This window comes from Planococcus citri, chromosome 3, assembly GCF_950023065.1.
Source record: "Planococcus citri chromosome 3, ihPlaCitr1.1, whole genome shotgun sequence".
NCBI classification, from domain to species: Eukaryota; Metazoa; Arthropoda; class Insecta; order Hemiptera; family Pseudococcidae; genus Planococcus; species Planococcus citri.
The window spans coordinates 60,782,487-60,795,427 of NC_088679.1; the positions used below are offsets into that span (position 1 = coordinate 60,782,487).

Consider the following 12,941-nt stretch of genomic DNA (forward strand, 5'->3'; position numbering starts at 1 on the left):
GAACAGCGCTGCTTATTACTTGCTTTGAATTTTGAAACCATGTCGATGTTTCTGTTAAGTGTGGTTCATGTAGTAAAAATGCGAAAAAAAAGGTCATGAATAAGTCATGATTTTTTGTCTGGAAGTTTTATCAGACACCCTGTGTAGGTCTTCGATGAGTAGGAGGGGGGGGGGGAGGTCTTCGATCTTAAAATCATAGTTTTTTTCGCTCTAGCCCAACCGGTTCTAAAAAAAAGGACCAGTTTTAAAACATGGATTGCCAGCAATAATCTTGTAATTATAAACACCCCCTTCCCCTAGGAAAAAACAACAAAAATTAGGGTTCTGCTGAGCGGTTAAAAAATAATTTCTGAAATTGAGGAAGTATTTTTGAATGCAGTGGTGCCAACTTTCTGACCGTCGTGCTTAAAAATCTCTTTTAGAATCCTTTTGCATCACACCAAAAATTTTGTGCTTCTATCATGAAATGTACCTAGTTTATGCCCCTGAAATTGAAATTTGCCGTTAAGCTACCTATTACTCGGTCGATGCAGAATCTCAAAATCATCTTTCTTCTTTCGGAACCTAATAATTTTATTACCATAAATGATATTATTTTGTAGTGGTAGAAATGATCACTTTTTCCACTATAGGTGGTAGAAAATGAACGTTTCTACGTAATTCTACAAAGTAGTCGTGACGTCATACGCATTTTATTAAGGTATTTGTGACGTCAGTCGCCGGAAATATTCGCGACTCATCAACCCTTCCACGATACCACCACCAATTTGCTACCGCCAATGAGACCTATGCAACGCCCGCCGTTATGTCCCTACTTTCACACCAAATATTCGTCATCTCTGCTACTTTTACATTGAACTTTCGCCCTTATAAGCTGCTGCACAAGCGTTTTTTCCTCAGTTGTTAGTTCCAACAACTCACCACGCTAGCTCTTCCAGTTGTTGTACGCATTCCTCCTCACGCTTTTGACTTCTTGCTGCCCAGTGGAATACCTTGGTGACCAAGACTTACGAAATACCAATTTATGCTGTGGATACGCTTTCTAAGGACGCTTGGAACTTTTCCCATTCATCATGGACCAACATATCGAGTCACGCCTAACGTGTTCTTATATCTCCACCATATTGTGGGATATAAGTCATGAAGGATCATAAATGAGGAACTGTGGAATGTAACTAGCACTCGGGCATCGGGGTTAAAAGCTCGTCAGTAGACACGGCACTGAACGCGATGTCCTTAACCAAGACCCCAACAGGGGGTTGTATATGAGCTTTTTGGTTTTGGGCTCAATATGCAACTAAAAATGTTGAAAGCCTGCCATCAAATTACGCATTTGATTTATTACGTTTTCTACTAGAAGTTTATAATTATCATTTAATTATAGAAGTCTCATTCATGTATATGATTTGAGCAACCTGTGATATTACGTGTTTACGCTATCAATACATGAATTTATTATTTGGTTAATCAAGATGTCATAATTTCCTTTGTACGCTTTAACCCTGAGAAGATCTATTATCAGGGCTTCATACCTGAACAACTTATGACGTTTTCTACTGTTTTATGACTTTGCGCTTCACGATATCAAGTTCCCCGTTAAATCGTGTATCTGTTTCCGTTCACGAGGCTCCTTAGGAAAGAGTCAGAGGACATAATGTTGGTGGATAATTGCATTTATGCGAAGAAATGCAATTATATCGAGAATTGACAAAAGTAATGTGTTCGATTTTGAGACGTGCCCCCCACATTTTGGACGCGGATGTGTGCATTTTAAGAGTACAACCATAGACGACGAGAGAAAATGCGCCATAATTACTTTCTCCCCCCCACAATTTTTCCATTCATTGGGCATGACTGAGGTTTGTTTCTGTCTGAGGCTGAGGGCCTTTTTTTTCCAACGCATGAGGAATTTAACACACGGTTATAGTAACAAACTGGCGATTCTAATTGGCGGATAGCACTTGACTATGACTAATTAGTTAAATCCTTTTCTCAGCAATTGAAAAGCCAGTCCTGCATTTATTGTTTTCTCTATTGTTCGAGCTGGAGGTATTGATACTTGTAGTCGTTATGTCGTTGTGCGGTTGTGAGGACATAAATATAAAAATCACGTTATGAGGTTTTCGTTTGAATCTGACGTGATTATGCCACATTCTGCAGTAAGTTGTGCCAGTCGTGCGATTTTTTTTCTGTCGTTCAATTATCACATGTTTCGCTTTCTTATAAAAGACCGAAAAAAATTGACAAGTTTTTGGGGTTGATTATCCTATAAGAAATCATCCCTCTCTTGAAAAAGAGAACAAACTTTATTCTGAAATGTCCAAAATCGTTTGTAATATTCGATCACCACTTGTAAGTTTTATTCTGAGATGTTTAAAACTTTCCATAATCCAAATCATTCCCTCGGCTCCGTTGTGTGATGGTTGAGCAAAACAACATTTTGTTTTTCAAAAGTCAAATTGAGAATTTTTAACACTGAGAAAAAACATAAATTGTACACATGTTTATTTACCTACCTAATCCAAAACAAGAGTGAATACATCTGCTGTCTGCTTATATTACATAATGCATATTATTTAATCTAAAAGTTACGCACAATTGAAAATATGTAGTACATATTTTACGTATCTTCAGTAAACTTACTCCCAATCAAATCTTTTGCCGGAAACTTATTCTCCTTATTGCCATCTGCATCGTATATTTCCCAAGGCTTAGCAGATGAAGCATAAGGTAAATCTGTTGCATCCCCTTCAGCTGTGTCATCATCTATCACATTCTGATATTCATATTGTGGAATCTGGCCGTTATTTCGCATGTATTTTGTCAATTTTTCATTCTGCACATTGCCATTTGCATCGTATATCTCCCAAGGCTTATCAGATGAAGCATAAGGTAAATCTGTTGACTGAATATCCCCTTCAGCTGGGTCACCATCTACCACGCTTTGATATTCATATTGTGGAATCTGGCTGTATTTTTGCGTGTATTTTGTCAATTTTTCTTCCACCTTATTGCCATCCGCATCGTATACTTTCCAAGGCGTAGCAGATGAAGCATAAGGTAAGTTTTTTTCATGTCTATGATTATGCCACATCACAAATATCCCAATGACCAGTATCACCGCCAGGACATAAATTATAATATGCAATTTTCCAAATAAAAAATATCCTTTTCTGGAGGTGAATTCCACATTTGGAGGGAACAAACGCACGCGTTCGTTTTCAGGGGTAATTGGATCGATCACAAAAAATGATTCCTTCCTAAAACGAATTGAAGTCGGTGAATAAACATCATTGATTAATCGAAAAGAAATTTGATATAACATTTAACGGCGATGCGATCAAACTTGTTCTAGGTGGATTAGATAGGTATTTTAAGAATCATTTTTCCAACTTGGGTAAGGCAAAAAATGTTACCAGTTGGAATTTTTATCTCCCCCCCCCACCTCAAGATCCACTTCGGCACGGCCCTGAGAGTTAATCTTTCTTCGTTGAAAGAAAAGGAAGAAAAGAATCAAAAATAATGGTTGATTCAGATGCTTTCTTTATTGAATGACTGGAGTAACGTTTTCATGTACCTACCTACTCATTATTAATTAGGTCGAATAAAATTGTGGTGTACTTACGTGCTCATAATCAATCACTCTCTGCTGTAGTTGAAGATGATGCAGGGGTCCTCGATGATTATTTCATTCACGTTCAATGCTGCCGAGTCGGAGTCTGATGTTTCATTCATAAACAAACTGGTGCATATAGATGTGACCAGAGATGGGCGCTTCTCATGAAAATTTACCAACCACAGATGTTGAACAGGAATAACAGGTTACCATAATTATGCGTACCTTCCTAGCTTTTGTATGCATTGTGGTCATAAAGTACAAATTTATAGGTACAGTTGTGTGCTTGTCATGAAAGTTTACCAACCACAGGTGTTCAACTGGATATCATGAAGATGCTTACTTTTATAATCCACGTATTATGGTCATAAATTTTACTCGTTTAATTGCACAAATGTTCATGAAGGTGAATTTTTTTGATTTAGTTTGGATCTCGGGTATGAGCTATTTGCGTAGCAGTATAACATTATAAATGTGCATGATATGATTTTTGATGAATTAAAGTGGCAAATTGTTCCATCATATACTCTCGTGATTACGTGATGAAAGGTGCTATTTTCATTTAGGGAACCATTCAAAAAAATGAATAAATATCTTGGTTAATGATCCTGTTAATCTGGAACTGAAAAGGAGCGAATTTAAACTTAATTTCAACAAAAGGTTTCTTGCGAAGCATTTGGTTCATGAATACAGAATGAGCTGGAAGATAGATTCATGATTCACGAATTTCATACGTATCTCAAAAAAGTTTGCTTGAATGCATATATTGAACCACGATATGGGAACAGAATTTATTTTCGTCATAGGTATCTCGAGCTTATGTGCACATTTCAATCAAGACTGTAAATTGAAATGAATAAACCGAATTACGAGTGCAGTTTGTCATTAATATCACAGCTCTAGAAGACCTACCTTTTGATAACCAAGTTCTCATGAATATTTCATCAATTTCATCGACCCACAGGGCCGTCTAGAGAGAATGTGGGCCCGGAAAAGAGGATTTTTGAGGGGGGGAGGCTGAACTTATAAAAATTTTCATTTTCTGTTTTGGATTTTTGGGGGCCCAAGTGTGATTTTTTAAAATTTCAAAACGAGGTATAGGCTGGCAAAAAAATTTGTATTTTGAGAGAACTAAAAACAATGTTTTTATGTAAGAAGTTTATTTTTTGGCTTGTTAATTTTAAAAAATAAATGAAAACAGGCGCAAGTGTGGGCGGAAGCTCTTGAAAATTTCTATTTCGAGAAGCATAAAAACAATACTTTTCATGCTTAAAGTTTATTTTTCACTTTGGAACTTTAAAAGTTGGATAGGTATTTTTTTTTTTTAGAAATTTCAATTCTTAGAAAAGAAATTAATCGAGGGCAAAGCTTTCAAAATTTTGTATTTTTAGAAGTAAAAAAACAGGGTTTTCTTTCTTAATTTTCATAACAGGCCTTTCTTTTGTCTGGCCCTACAGAATTCATGAGCCCGGGGTGAACTGCCCTCTTTGCTCCCCTCTAGATGGCCCTGTTCATTCAGTATCTCTCTTCTCCTCCTCTATACCCCAGGGTGTCCATTCTTCAGAAAAACCTAGAAAAGTCTGGGAATTTAGTCGGTCTTGAAATGTTAAGGAATTTTGGAACTTTCACACAAAACCCCTGGAATTTTGAAAAAATGATCATATATTGCAAATTTTGAATAAGGGCCTGTGATGGATGAAAAACATTATTTTTTACTTCTCAAAACATAAATTTTCGCAAGCTTTGCCCTTGCTTTTCTTTTCTTTTTCAAGATCAACATCAAAATTTCTAAAAAAAATCGAGTTTCATTTTAAATGCCAAAAAACGAACTCACCAAAAAAACATTTTTTCATGTTTTTCAAAATACAAATTTTAAAGAGCTTTTATCGTTTAAATTCTAAAATTTAAAACCCAAATACTGAACTCCTCATCTTCACATTAAAAAAAAAACATTGTTTTTATGCCTCTCGAAAAAAAAGGTAAACAATTTTACTTTTATGGCAATTAAATATTTCACAGATGAAAGAAGTAGTGTAAACAATGAAAATATTTAATCAAAGGGACCATTAATAATTCGGACATGAAAATTCATCGAACAGGAAATCATAATAGGTATAATTGCAGACCAGATCACCACCATCGAACGAGAAAGTTGAAAATAACAAAACATGCGACTATAGGTACTTAATACATATGTATGTATGTATGATAGAAACACGATTTAGTGGTTTGAATCCTTCATGGTTTTCAAGGACATTATTTCGAATACGTTGTCAGGTTTACCATTAGGGCACTCCTAGACGTAGAGAGGAATGAGAAGGAATAAAATTTCGACGAAAAATATGATTTCCCAACAAAATTATTTACCCCTTCTCATTCCTCCTGCACAGCTCCTGGCTTATTTACTGAAATCTTATCAATCCTTCTCAGATCTCGAAAGTATTTTATGATATTTCTGAACTTGAAGTGGGTGAATTATACAGTACGGAAATGTTCCCAAGAACGGGCAGAATAATTACCTAAATTTTGAAAAATGTGGACTGGGGTGCTGAACTCTGCCTTTGAATCCCTCCATGCCCCTCTTATGGGGTTTCTTGAATACCTCCCATGCTTCAAAAATCTCTTTTAGGATCCTTATTCATTGTAAAAGGAGCACCGGGGTAAGTCAGAATGAGTTTCTCACAATTTCAACTTTGACCAGCTCTTACTCTTCTACAAATGAAACAATATGGATCAAAGAGCCTTATAGGATAAGATAGTGAAATCCGCACTTTCTCCAATTTTGACGAAACTCACCCAAAATGTTAGTATGGATGTAAAACCATCCCAAAAATTTTTTTGAGCCGACCCCCCCCCCCCACCTCAACCGGAGAAATGCCCCCCTATGTGTTGAAAATTCAAAATTCTCGTTCTCCGGAGGGGGTGGTCCAAAAATTTTGAAACTTTCACAAAGAATAGTCACTAGGTAGGTGCGTGTGTGAAATTTTTTTCAAAAAAAAATGTTCATATTTGGGGTTTTTTTGGGGGTTCCAATTTTCAAAAATTCGTAGGAAAAAAACGAGGAGGGGGCACATTACGAAATTTTCTCAAAAATTTAGTTACACCATAAGGTATAACATATAATTTTTCCAGGGTCCCAAAAGGGGTGCAACATGGTCAAAAAAATAAAGTTTGAAAAAAAAACATTTATCTCCACTCTCCAGTACTACCGCGCGTTTTGTCAACACTGTTCCACGGCACCACCCTGAGAAAACTTCATCAAACGCGCGCTCTCAAACTTGGATTTTTTTGAGAAACCTATTGAAATACCATAATTGCCATCAAAGGTTTTTTGGTGAATATTTTCTAGGGTGGTGTGGTGAACTACAGAGGTATACCTACAAGAATTTTCAACCTCCTCCCTTCATATTTACCCCTCAAAATTGCGTTTTTCAACACTTATTTTTTGATTTTCACCAACAATGAAAATTGCGAGGTACAATGTGTGGTTTCCTCATTATTCGATACCGCTGATCACGAATATGACGTCACGTTTTCTGATGATCTAGCCCCTCCACAGCTTACAGCCCCCACCACAATTTTTACTACAAATTTTTGAAATAAAGTTACTTTGATGATATTGGTTTCATTTTCATATGATTCAAACCTCCTGAGCACAAATATTGCGTCTGATGTTGTTTTACACTCACCTGGCCCCTCCGAAGCTTAGCCCTCTCATCAATTTCCCATATTTTCCTAGAGACCTGAATGCAAATACAGACATCTGATTTCGTTTTGCTCATACCCAGCCTCTCCGTAGGGGGCAAACGCTCTGAAGGGGGTGAGCGTAAAACAAAATCAGACGTCTTTATTTGTGTTTAGATCACATGGAAACGACACCAATAATTATCACATCAAAGTAACTTATATGTACTTACATATTTCAAAAATGTGTAGTAAAAATTGAGGTGAGGGCTGAAGGCTGTGGAGGGTCTAAATTAGTGTAGCAGAAAATGTGACGTCATATTCGTGCTCAGCGGTACCGAATCATGCGGAAACGATACCACATTCATTAATATTTGATTCTTTCAAAATTCTCATTTTACCCCCGCTATGGCACCTTTTTTCAATTTTTCAGCATGACGCACCAAAACAAAAATTTTGAAAAAAATATGATACTCAGTGGTCATAAATACATCCAAAAAACGTGTTTAAAATATTGTATGTACCTACCTCACAATTTTCATTTTTAGTAAAAAGCATTAAAAAAGTGTTGAAAAACGCAATTTTGAGGGGTAAATATGAAGAGAGGGGGTTGAAAATTCTTGTAGGTATACCTCTGTAGTTCACCACACCACCCTAGAAAATTTTCACCAAAAAACCTTTGATGGCAATTATGGTATTTCAGTAGGGTTCTCAAAAAAATCCAAGTTTGAGAGCGCGCGATTGATGAAGTTTTCTCAGGGTGGTGCCGTGGAACAGTGTTGACAAAACGCGCGGTAGTACTGGAGAGTGGAGATACATGTTTTTTTTTCAAACTTTATTTTTTTGACCATGTTGCACCCCTTTTGGGACCCTGGAAAAATTATATGTTATACCTTATGGTGTAACTAAATTTTTGAGAAAATTTCGTAATGTGCCCCCTCCCCGTTTTTTTCCTACGAATTTTTGAAAATTGGAACCCCCCCCCCCAAACAACCCCCAAATATGAACATTTTTTTTTGAAAAAAATTTCACACACGCACCTACCTAGTGACTATTTTTTGTGAAAGTTTCAAAATTTTTGGACCACCCCCTCCGGAGAACGAGAATTTTGAATTTTCAACACATAGGGGGGCATTTCTCCGGTTGAGGTGGGGGGGGGGTCGGCTCAAAAAAATTTTTGGGATGGTTTTACATCCATACTAACATTTTGGGTGAGTTTCGTCAAAATTGGAGAAAGTGCGGATTTCACTATCTTATCCTATAAGGCTCTTTATTTATGTAGGTTCCGATAAGGGTTCTTCACCTGTGGTAAAAATTTGAGCGCGATTATCACAGCAGCTTTCGCTCAGTGGAATAAAATATAAATTGCTCCGACTTACCCCGATTTGAGGTGTCAGAACAGGCTCTACTTTGCAGAGGGGTAGTTCCAAACAGAGCGTCCAAGAAAAATTGCGCACGAACAAAATTGTAGAGAATTTAATTCTCTTTCAGATTACTGTGATCAGATTTCAACCAAGACGCACGGTTTGTCCACTATATGCGAAAAACTAGAAGATTGAACATCTGTATTTGAAAACAAATTCAAAACAACAAAATACAATTGAACCAAAGGCATGTAAAATTAAACACGATCGCGAAAATTGTTATGCCATGATGAAGTAGGGATAGTACCCTCAAGTCACCTTTAGGTAGCACCTTGGCAGATACATATAAGCCTCTAGAGCGGGTTTTCTGACTTACCCCGGTGCACCTTAACAAAAATATCATGCTTCTATTATGAAATGCAGTTTATACCTACCCCAAATACTGCAGTTGATATGCCACATTCTGTTGTAAGTTGTGCTTGCTGTGCAATTTTTTTTCTGTCGTTCGATTATATATTTTCTCTTTTCTTATAAGACACCAAAAAAATTGACAAGTTTTTGGCGATTTCCTCGACTCTTTGAAATTTGCAATAATGACCAAGAAACCAGCACCACTGCATTCCAAAATATTATTTCTAGTCTCAGAAATAATATCTTTTCGATCGTCCTATAAAAAATCATCCTTCCCTTGAAGAAAAGAACAAATCTCATTCTGAAATGTTTAAAATCTTTTGTAATATTCGATCACCACTTGTAAGTTTTATTCTGAGATGTTTGAAAATTTCCATGCTTCAATCCAAATAATCCTCTAAAAGCTCCATCAGGTGATGGTTGAGTAAAACAACATTTTGTTTTTCAAAAGTCAAATTGAGAATTTTCAAGACTGAGAAAAAACAGAAACGTAGTATAATCTTTATTTACCTATCTAATCCAAAACAAGAGTGAATACATCTGCTGTCTGTTTATACAAATACCTATTAGATGCGTAATTATATTTAATCTAAAAGTTATGCTCAATTTAGATATTTCACGTATCTTCAGTAAACTTACTTTCAATCAAATTTGCTGCCGGAAACCTATTCCCATCATATACGCTGTTATCCTCGATCACGTTTTCCGGCTCATACCTACTCCCCTCAGACATACTTTCAGTTGCAATATCTACTGGCCTAGGCTTATTCCCTGCAGACTTACATGTATGCTTTGCCGGCTGAAACTGTTTCCCTGAAGATGTACTCTCATTCTCCTCAATCAAACCCGAACCTGTTGGATGAATTTTACGCCCATAAACCTCATTCTCAATCATACCTGTTGGCATATCCTTAATACCCTCAGACGTACTTTCAAGAAAACCTGTCGTCCTGAACTCATTCCCGTCGGATATACTCTGACTCGAAGCTATTGGCAGAAGTGTATCCCCTTCAGCTGGATCATCATCTATCGCGTTTGGATATAGATTTTGTGAAAGCTGGCTACTTTTTCGCTTGTATTTTGTCAAGTTTTCATCCTCTTCGTTGCCAGCTGCGTAAGGTGCACGCTGTGCGAATAAAGGTTCTACGCGTAATTCCTGGAGATTCAAGGAAGATTTGTCAAAGTACATAAATGAAAATGCTTGTGTATAATATGGTATTGTTCGTCATCGACTTGACGGAGTTTCAATATGTTGAAATGGGTACCGGTTGGTAAATAATGCGACGATCGATGATGACATAAACGACTCAACCTAGGTAACAAAATACAAATAAATTCTCACCTGATTTTTTTCATGTTTATGATGCCACATCGCAAGTATCCCAATGACCAGTATCAACGCCAGGACATAAATTATATGTAATTTTCCAAACAAAAAACATCCTTTCCTGGTGGCGAATTCCACATTTATTGGGAATAAACGCACGCGTTCGTTCTCAGGGGTGATAGGATTGTTCACAAAAAATGATTCCTTCCTAAAACGAATCGAAGTTGGTGAATAAACCTCATTGATGATTTATCGAAAAGACGTAGCAGATAACGTAACAGTTGAAAAGACTATATTGAATCGTTACATCGTTTCTAGGAGTCTAACTGAACTCTCTTGAACACTTCTCAACTCTTTTTTGCAGTTGAAATAATTATTACAAAAGTCAACAAGTACTTCAGTGGTACCTACACCTATTGCCTGCACCACTGGTCATACTTTGAATTTGTTTTCCAATTCTATGATCATGTAGAGTTGGAGTTTCTTCTTCGTTGAATGAGAGGAAGAAAAGGAATCAAAAAGAATCGTTGATTCAGAGACTTTTTTCATTAAGGAGGTACAGTAGGTAAAATCGACGTATGCTTATTATTAATGGGTTCGAATAAAATCGTTGTGTACTTACGTGCTCATGATTAATCACTCGCTGCTGTACGGAGTTGAAGATGATATGTACGAAACAAAAGTCCTCTGCGAGTATTGCATTCAAGTTCGATGTAGTGGAGTCTAGGTCTACCTAATGTTTCATTGGTGAACGAATTGCACAAATGGGTAGACAGAGGTAGAGTAACCACAGGTGTTGAATTGGATATCATAACGATGCCTATACCTTCCTAACCTACCGTATTGTGGTCATAAATTTTACTCGTTTGATTGTACAAATGTTTGTGAAGGTGATTTTTTCGATAAACGAATTTTTCTCATTCAAATTTAGTTTGGCTCTCTCGTATAAGCTGTCTGCGTAGCACTCGCATAATAAAATAATGTGCGTGATACATACTTAGGTACATATGATTTGATGAATTATTGCGACAAATTTTTTCGAATGTAGTGTTACTCTCCATTTTTCGCACATTTTTTACTTTAATAATATAGGTACACCTTTTACTGTATGAACACTTTATTCACACAAAAACTAGTATAAAAAATTGAAATTAAAACATAATTTTTGAGACGGGTTTCAGTCTACTTAGTGACCATTATCATTCACGAATTGGGAATTGAAGTGCGACGTCACAATTACGTCACAGCTCATTTTTACCGGATTTCACGTTCTCATTTGGTCCCAAACAAAACCGTGGTCCCATAAGAAACCATGTAAAAATGCCCACTTGACAAGAGATTTGCCGGTTAAGCCGAAATGCCGGTTGATTTTTGTAAATTTGCCGTTTAATAGGCGCGCAAAAATGACAGTAAATTTGCCGTAGAAAAAACGCCGGGTTAGAAAAAGCTACTTTTTATAAAAACAGCCATTAAACAGCCGTTTTTGACCAGCGATTGGCAGAATTTTTTATTTGCCGAACTGCCGGTTCTCACAAATCAGCTGTTTTTTATTCACCGATTATAGTGCACATGCGCAATGGGTATTCACAACTTCTTTTTAAAAAATTGAATAAAAGTACGAAGTGCGGTACATGTATACCGCTTGAAAACAGAAATACTCACCTTGCAATGATAGCTGCGTGGTTAGAGCATTGGATTGTCAAGCGGGAGTCCTGGGTTCAATCCCCGCTTGAGCTGGAAATTTTTTGTAGATTTCAGGTTTTTATTCAGCGATTTAATGCATTAGGTATTTAAACAGCAGCCGATTTTTTCCTGGCGTTTTTTCAATGGTAAATTTACTGTCATATTTGAGCCGGCTTTTTCACTGGCTTTTTTTATCGTTGAATCTATTGTCAAGTGGGTGGTATGCTTGTCGTTCAAATTTCTCAATGAATAAGACACTTGTTGATAAAGAACTTATTTAAAACAAAAATTTAGACTTTCCAATATATCATATTATAAAACTAGCTTTTTTTAAACACAACATTTCAGAGAAAATTGAAACTGAAAAGTAGCAAATTTACATGCAATCTTATGGAACGCTTCCGCAGGTTGGGACCAAATGAGATTGTTTACGTACGCACACATACGTACGTTTTACAGCACACAAAGTTCCGCTCTAGGGGTGCACATCAACAAATTCTCTATAGGGTCGTTACTATGTAATGCTGAGGATCTGAAAGATTTTCTTTTTTAGGATGTTTATTTTGAAAAATAAAAGAAAACTGGTTCAAATGAGGGTGAAAGCACATACCAGTCTGTAGTGCTGACTTCAAAATTGTTGTGAATAACCGGTTATGCTCAGAATGGTCTAATAATTTGGAATTGTATCAACACTTCTAATAAACTGAGATCCATTAAACTTTCCGTGAAATTCTAATCCACCTCCTACCAAATCCACTGTCGAGAGGAAATGTAGTTATGTGTAGAATGTTCCTCCATATGTACCCTATGTTGTGTCCATATCGCCGTCCATCACATTCTAATTAACTGTCTTAAT

General features: G+C 36.6%; 1 long non-coding RNA gene across 1 annotated transcript; it reads right to left on the minus strand.

Annotated features, from left to right (window-relative positions):
• Positions 1 to 9,562: 9,562 nt before the first annotated feature.
• Positions 9,563 to 11,500, minus strand: LOC135841675 (uncharacterized). The gene is made up of 3 exons (XR_010557970.1): positions 11,025 to 11,500; positions 10,418 to 10,610; positions 9,563 to 10,231 (listed from the first exon to the last, which is right to left on the minus strand). It is a non-coding gene; the product is annotated as an uncharacterized LOC135841675 (long non-coding RNA).
• Positions 11,501 to 12,941: the final 1,441 nt, after the last annotated feature.